This window comes from Carassius auratus, unplaced genomic scaffold (assembly GCF_003368295.1).
Source record: "Carassius auratus strain Wakin unplaced genomic scaffold, ASM336829v1 scaf_tig00031657, whole genome shotgun sequence".
Classification (NCBI taxonomy): domain Eukaryota; kingdom Metazoa; phylum Chordata; class Actinopteri; order Cypriniformes; family Cyprinidae; genus Carassius; species Carassius auratus.
In genome coordinates, this window is record NW_020525941.1 from 29,118 (window position 1) to 37,165 (window position 8,048).

The following is an 8,048-nucleotide window of genomic DNA, read 5'->3' on the forward strand; positions in this document are numbered from 1 at the left end:
CAAGAATTAACATTTCAACTAGTAACAACTAAATTGTTGATATCAAGAATTCACATTTTTACTAGTAAAAATGTCATTGTTGATATCAAATATTATATTTTTACTAGTAAGAAATACAAAGCTGATATGTGAATTTAGAATTGTAACTAGTAACAAATGCATTTTGATATCTGTAATAGTTTTGGAGCCGTTTTAACATTTAAACATGTGAATTGTTGATATCAACAATTTAATTCTTGATAACAACAATTTAATTGTTGATATCAATAATTGAATTGTTGATATCAACAATTACATTTCCACTAGTAACAACACGTATTCTTGATATCAACAATGACGTCATCACTCGCAGAAATAAGTTCATCATATCAACAATGAAATTACAACTAGTAATACACTTAATTCTTGATATCAGTAACTTAATTCTTACATGTTAAAATTGCATTTTCACTAGTAAAAATTGTAATTTAAGATATCATTAATTCCTTTTTGGATATGTGCATATCAATGAACCCCTTTTTGGATATGTGCATAATTTGATGACGAGTCCAACCCTTTATGAATGTTTATGGAGGATAGACGACAAGGTAAAGAGTCCAACAGAGAATGGGCACATTCGATTGCCCTCTTGTGAAAATAAAATGCTCCTGTAGGCTATTTTTAATAATTATTTTTATTTTATTTTGACAGAGAATATTCAACTCCGCCTACCAACGCGTGTTAATGTTTGTCAAAAGTGCAAAAAGACAGCATTAGCCTATCAGTTAATGTGGCGCAGACGGTAGAGCACGAAGCAATTGCTTTTGGAGGCGACAGACCCGGGTTCGATCCCGCCTTCTGCCGAGCTTTTTACTTCACCCTTTTCACGTCCCCTATCACATCGAAAGGCATATATTTTCAATAAAACTCAACGAAATTATCGAAAAGTGGAAAATAACGTGGAGATTGTGTAAGGCTAGGGCTAGTTGTAGGGAAGGTTTCCATTTAATCATTTGTAAATAACAATTATAATTTACTCTCAATATGTTATTATTGTAGCCTATACTGTTTTATAATGTAGCCTAATACAATAATGAGGTGCACATATTGGTCACTACTTGCAATAAGCAACACAAACAGCATCAAACTACTATTACTGTAAGAAAATACTCATATTATCAAATAAGGTAAATACAATCTATTGCTAATAAAATATGCTATTTTCACTTAGTGTAAATATAATTCATTGTATTCAAATAGCCCCTGCCAAAATCAAATTCTAAACTATCAGCCAATTTCAAGTGGCAGATGATGGCTGTGATATTGCGTTTATCTACTAGAGGGAGCAAGATTATAAGGATTTATTTATTGAAAATAAATGCAATAAATGTGTATAACTGTAGTGTAGCAACAGTAGTTGAATGTTATTAGTGTGCATAGAAATATGTTAAATGCTTGTAGATCATTTACCCCAATAAAACAAACTTGATTAAATATACAGTATCTACAGAAGAAATTACACTTTGCTACAAGTGTACAGCTTGTATAACAGTGTAAATTTATTTACCAGTCCTCTTGTCCACCGGTGCTTCAAGAACCGGACAACATGTTATATAAAAATAATTCCTATTAGGACACGACTCATTCATGTCAACGATACTCCAAATAATAATAATAATAAAGTCCAGTAAAATATTTGTATGATGCATTATTACCTGTTTTTATTTTTGGATGTATTTTTTTTTATTTGATATAGGCTATTAGAAGAAAGTGTAATAAAACCAAAAATAAAACCCTGAACAAACGACATGAAGTTATTTTTAAAACTAAATGAATGCCTTGTTCATTTTTCCTTTTAATTATCCGAAGGACTTGGTGGCCAAAAAAAAAAAAAGAAACAGCATCGATTTACAAAAATGAATCCAGCCTCAATATAATTTTCAAGTTTCAAAACAACAAATCAAATAAATAAAGGAGGAGCCGTTTCTGCACGTGGACGTTCTTCTGCCATCTTTGGCCAATGATGACGCTAGAACGAGGGGTGTCGGAAAATCTCATTAATATTCATGATCTCCTTTATTTTTGATATCAGTAATCACGTGGTTACTAGTACAGACGTCGATTCTTGATATCAACAATTTAATTCTTGATATCAACAATTTAATTGTCACTAGTAACAATGTTAATTCTTGATATCAACAATTAGATTTTCACTAGTTAAAATGTTGATTCTTGATATCAGGAACTAGATTTCTACTAGTAATAATTGCTATTTTTGATATCAACAATTAAATTTTCACTAGTAAAAATGTTAATTCTTGATATCAATAATTCAATTTCCACTAGTAACAATGTTAATTTTTGATATCAGGAATTAGATTTCTACTAGTAACAATTGCTATTTTGATATCAACAATTCAATTTCCACTAGTAACAATGTTAATTCTTGATATCAGGAATTATATTTTCACTAGTTAAATGTCACCATAGGCTCCCATTCAAATTTAATTGTTGATATCAAGAATTGCTTTCTTACTAGTTAAAATTCCGATTTCACATATCAGAAATACAATTCTTACTAAAAAAGACCTTTATTTTTTGATATCAGTAATCACATGGTTACTAGTACTGACGTCTATTCTTGATATCAACAATTTAATTCTTGATATCAACAATTTAATTCTTGATATCAACAATTACATTTTCACTAGTAAGGACACGTATTCTTGATATCAAAAATGACGTCATCGGAAATGCAGAAATGTGTTTATCATATCAAAAATGAAATTACAACAAGTAATACACATAATTATTGATATCTTTCACTTAATTGTTACATGTTAAAATTACATTTTCACTTGTAAAAAGTTTTATTTTAGATATCATGAATTCCTTTTTGGATATGTGCATATCAATGAACTCCTTTTTGGATATGTGCATAATTTAATGACGAGTGCAACCCTTTATGAATGTTTATTGCTGATAGACGACAAAATAAAGAGCCCAAAAGAGAATGGGCACATTCGATTGCCTTCTCATGAAAATTAAACACTTCTGTAGGTTATTTTTTATAATTATTTGTATTTTATTTTGACAGATACTATTTAACTCCGCCTACCAACGCGTGTTAGTGTTTGTCAAAACTGCAAAAAGACATCTTAAAGCTATCAATGATTGTGGCGCAGGTGGTAGGGCGCGAAGCAAGCGCATTTGGAGGCGACAGACCCGGGTTCGATCCCGCCTTCTGCCGAGCTTTTTACTTCACCCTTTTCACGTCCCCTATCACATCGAAAGGCATATATTTTCAATAAAACTCAACGAAATTATCGAAAAGTGAAAAATAACGTGGAGATTGTGTAAGGCTAGGGCTAGTTGTAGGGACGGTTTCCATTTAATCATTTGTAAATAACAATTATAATTTACTCTCAGTATGTTATTATTGTAGCCTATACTGTTTTATAATGTGGCCTACAACAATAATGAGGTGCACATATTGGTCACTACTTGCACTAAGTAGCACGAACAGCATCAAACTATTACTGTAAGAAATACTCATATTTATTAAAAAGTGTAAATAGAATCTATTGCTAATAAAATATGCTATTTTCACTTAGTGTAAATATAATTCATTGTATTCAAATAGCCCCTGGCAAAATCAAACTCTAAACTATCAGCCAATTCAACTGAAAGATTAAGGCTGTGGTATTAATTTTTCAGATTTCTAAGGATTCTTCTAAGCCTTTTTCAGTTTTATTTACATTTAATAATTTTGCAGACGCTTTTATCCAAAGTGACTTACAAATGAGAACAATAGAAGCAGTCAGGTCAACAAGAGAACAACAACAGTATACAAGTGCCATGACAAGTCTCAGTTAGTCTAGTACAGAACGCATATCCAGGTTTTTTTTTTTTATATTAAATATGAAAAGAAAGAAAAGTGCTAGTATTAGTTGGTTAAGTGCTTGTGAAAAAGATGAGTCTTAAGATGTTTCATGAAAATGAGTAAAAACTCAGCTGTACGAATTGAGATTGGGAGGTCATTCCACCAGCTGGGCACAGTCCAGGAAAAGGTCCGTGAGAGTGATTTTGAATTTCTTTGGGATGGCACCACAAGGCGTCGTTCACTTGCAGAGTGCAAACTTCTGGAGGGCACATATGATTTAACCAGTGAGTTTAGGTATGTTGGTGTCGTGCCAGTGGTCGTCTTGTAGGCAAGCATCAGTACCTTGAATCTGATGCGAGCGGCTACTGGTAGCCAGTGTAACCTGATGAGGAGAGGAGTAACGTCAGCTTTTTTTGACTCATTAAAGACAACCCTTTCTGCTGCATTCTGGATCATTTGCAAAGGCTTGATAGTACATGCAGGAAGAGCCAGGAGGACATTACCATAGTCCAGTCTGGAGAGTTGACAAGAAGTTCTGTGGCTTACTCTGACAGGAAGGGTCTAATCTTCCTAATGTTGTATAAGGCAAATCTGCAGGACTGGCTCGTTGTAGCAATGTGGTCTGTGAAGTATAACTGATGATCCATCATAACTCATAGGTTTCTGGCTGAATTGAAAATAAATGCAATAAATGTGTATAACCGTAGTGTAGCGACAGTAGTTTAATATTATTGGTGTGCATAGAAATATGTTTAAAGCTTGTAGATAATTTACCCCAATAAAACAAACTTGATTAAATATACAGTATCTCACAGAAGTGAGTATACTACTCACATTTTTGTAAACGTTTTATTATACCTTTTCATGTGACAACACTGAAGAAATGACACTTTGCTACAATTTAAAGTAGTGAGTGTACAGCTTGTATAACAGTGTAAATTTACTGTCCCTTCAAAATAACTCAACACATACCCATTAATGTCTAAAGCGCCGGCCACAAAAGTGAGTACACTCCTAAGTGAAAATTTTCAAATTGGGTCCATTAGCCATTTTTTCTCCCTGGTGTCATGTGACTCGTTAGTGTTTCAAGATCTCAGGTGTGAATGGGGAGCAGGTGTGTTAATCTAGCTCGCACTCTCTCATACTGGTCACTGGAAGTTCAACACGGCACCTCATGGCAAAGAACTCTCTGAGGATCTGAAAAAAAGAATTGTTGCTCTACATAAAGATGACGTGGCGCTATAAGAACATCGCCAAGACTCTGAAACTGAGCTGCAGCACGGTGGTTTAACAGGATAGGTTTCACTCAGAACAGGCCTCGCCATGGTCAACCAAAGAAGTTGAGTGCACTTGCTCAGCATCATATCCAGATGTCGTGTTTGTGAAATAGACGTATGAGTGCTGCCAGCATTGCTGCAGAGGTTGAAGGGGTGGGGGGTCAGTGCTCAGACTGCATCAGATTGGTCTGCAGGACTGTCATCCCAGAAGGAAGTCTCTTCTGAAGATGATGCACAAGAAAGCCTGCAAACAGTCTGCTGAAGACAAGCAGACTAAAGACATTACTGGAACCATGTCCTGTGATCTGATGAGACCAAAATAAACGTATTCCCTTCAGATAGTGTCAAGCGTGTGGCGGCGACCAAGTGAAGAGTACAAAGACAATGTGTCTTGCCTTCAGTCAAGCATGGTGGTGGAAGTGTCATGGTCTGGGGCTGCATGAATGCTGCCGGTACTGGGGAGATGATACAGTTCACTGAGGGAACCATGAATGCCAACGTGTACTGTGAAATACTGAAGCAGAGCATGATCCCCTCCCTTTAGAGACTGGGCCACAGGGAAGTATTCCAACAGGATAACAACCCCAAACACCTTCAAGACGACCACTGCATTGCTAAAGAAGCTGAGGTGAAAGGTGATGGATTGGTCAAGCATGGGCATCGTCAAATGGAAGGTGGAAGAGCACAAGGTCTCTAAGATCTGGAAGAGGACTCCAGTGGCAACATGTGATGCTCTGGTGAAATCCAAGCCCAAGGTTTCATGGGCTTTCATAACATTGAAATGGCTGAGACAGACATGAGAAAGAGGTTCAATAGACTTTATCATTCCTCTTGTCCACCGCTGCTTCATAATGCATATTAGGACACGACTCATTCAGGTAGCCAGCGATATTATAAAAAAAGAAAAGAAAAAAAAGGTCCAGTAAAACTTTGTATGATGCATTATCCCCTTTAATGTTTTTCCTTTTGGTTGTTTTTTATTTTTTATTTGATGTATTAGAGGAAAGTGTAATAAAACCAAAAATAAACGCCTGAAAAAACGACATGAAGACACTTTTAAAACTAAACGAATGCCTTGTTCAATTTTCCTTTTAAGTATCCGAAGGACTTGGTGGCCAATAAAAAGAAACAGCATCAACTTACTTTTTCACAATTAACAAACAAAATAATAATAATAATAATAATAATAATAATAATAATAATAATAATAATCCAGCCATAATATAATTTTGAAGTTTCAACGAAAAAATAAATTAAATAAAGAAGGAGCCGTTTCTGCACGTGGACGTTCTTCTGCCATCTTTGGCCAATGCTGACGCTTGAATGAGGGGTGTCGGAAAATCTCATTAATATTCATGATCTCCTTTATTTTTGATATCAGTAATCACGTGGTTACTAGTACAGACGTCGATTCTTGATATCAACAATTTAATTCTTGATATCAACAATTTAATTCTTGATATCAACAATTTATTTGTCACTAGTAACCATGTTAATTCTTGATATCAACAATTCGATTTTCACTAGTTAAAATGTTGATTCTTGATATCAGGAATTAGATTTCTACTAGTAACAACTGCTATTTTTGATATCAACAATTTAATTTCCACTAGTAACAATGTTAATTCTTGATATCAACAATTCAATTTTCACTAGTAACAATGTTAATTCTTGATATCAACAATTCAATTTCCACTAGTAACAATGTTAATTCTTGATATCAGGAATTGTATTTTCACTAGTTAAATGCCTCCATAGACTTCCATTCAAATTTAATTGTTGATATCAATAATTACTTTCTTACTAGTTGAAATTCCGATCTCACATATCAGAAATACAATTCTTACTAGTAAAGACCTTTATTTTTGATATCAGTAATCACACGTTACTAGTACCAACGTCAATTCTTGATATCAACAATTGAATTGTTGATATCAACAATTACATTTCCACTAGTAACGACACGTATTCTTGATATCACAAATGACGTCATCAGAAATGCAAAAATGCGTTTATCATATCAAAAATGAAATTGCAACTAGTAATACACATAATTCTTGATATCTTTAACTTAATTGTTACATGTTAAAATTACATTTTCACTAGTAAAAATTGTTATTTTAGTTATCATGAAATCCTTTTTGGATATGTGCATAGCAATGAACTCCTTTTTGGATATGTGCATAATTTAATGACGAGTGCAACCTTTTATGAATGTTTATGGCGGATAAACTTCAAGATACAGAGCACAAAAGAGAATGGGCACATTCCTGTAGGCTATTTTTAATAATTATTTTGTTTTTATTTCGACAGGGACGATTTGACTCCACCTACAAACGTAGGGTAGTGTTTGTCAAATATGTTAAAAGACATTAGGATATTATCGTTTTCTGTGGCGCAGATGGTTAAGCGCCAAATATGTACGTTTTGACGCGACGGACCTGGGTTCGATTCCGCCTTTTGCCGAGCTCTTTCTTTATCCTTTTCACGTCCCGTATCACATCGGAAAGGCATGTATTTTCAATAAAACTCAACGAAATTATCGAAAAGTGAAAAATAACATGGATATTGGGTAAGGTTAGGGCTAGTTGTAGGAGCTCCGGAAAGTTACCGTTTGGATGGCATTTCATTTCAAATTAAATAGCATTAGTGTGCATTGCATCCATTAGAAATACATCGATTAAAATTTGCAATCAGACTTATGACGTTACATTACTTAACATTTATTTAAGACACTTTTTCGATTATATATCGAAAGCAATTTAGAGAGAAATGGCTATGTGGAATATGTGGAATCTGTGTACTAGGAATATGTTACTACATTCCAGTTCACCCAGTAGCCTATTGCAGGCGGTGTTATGCTAAATAGAGTGTGGTGCTGATGTGCATGTTTCTAATCTTTTTCCGAT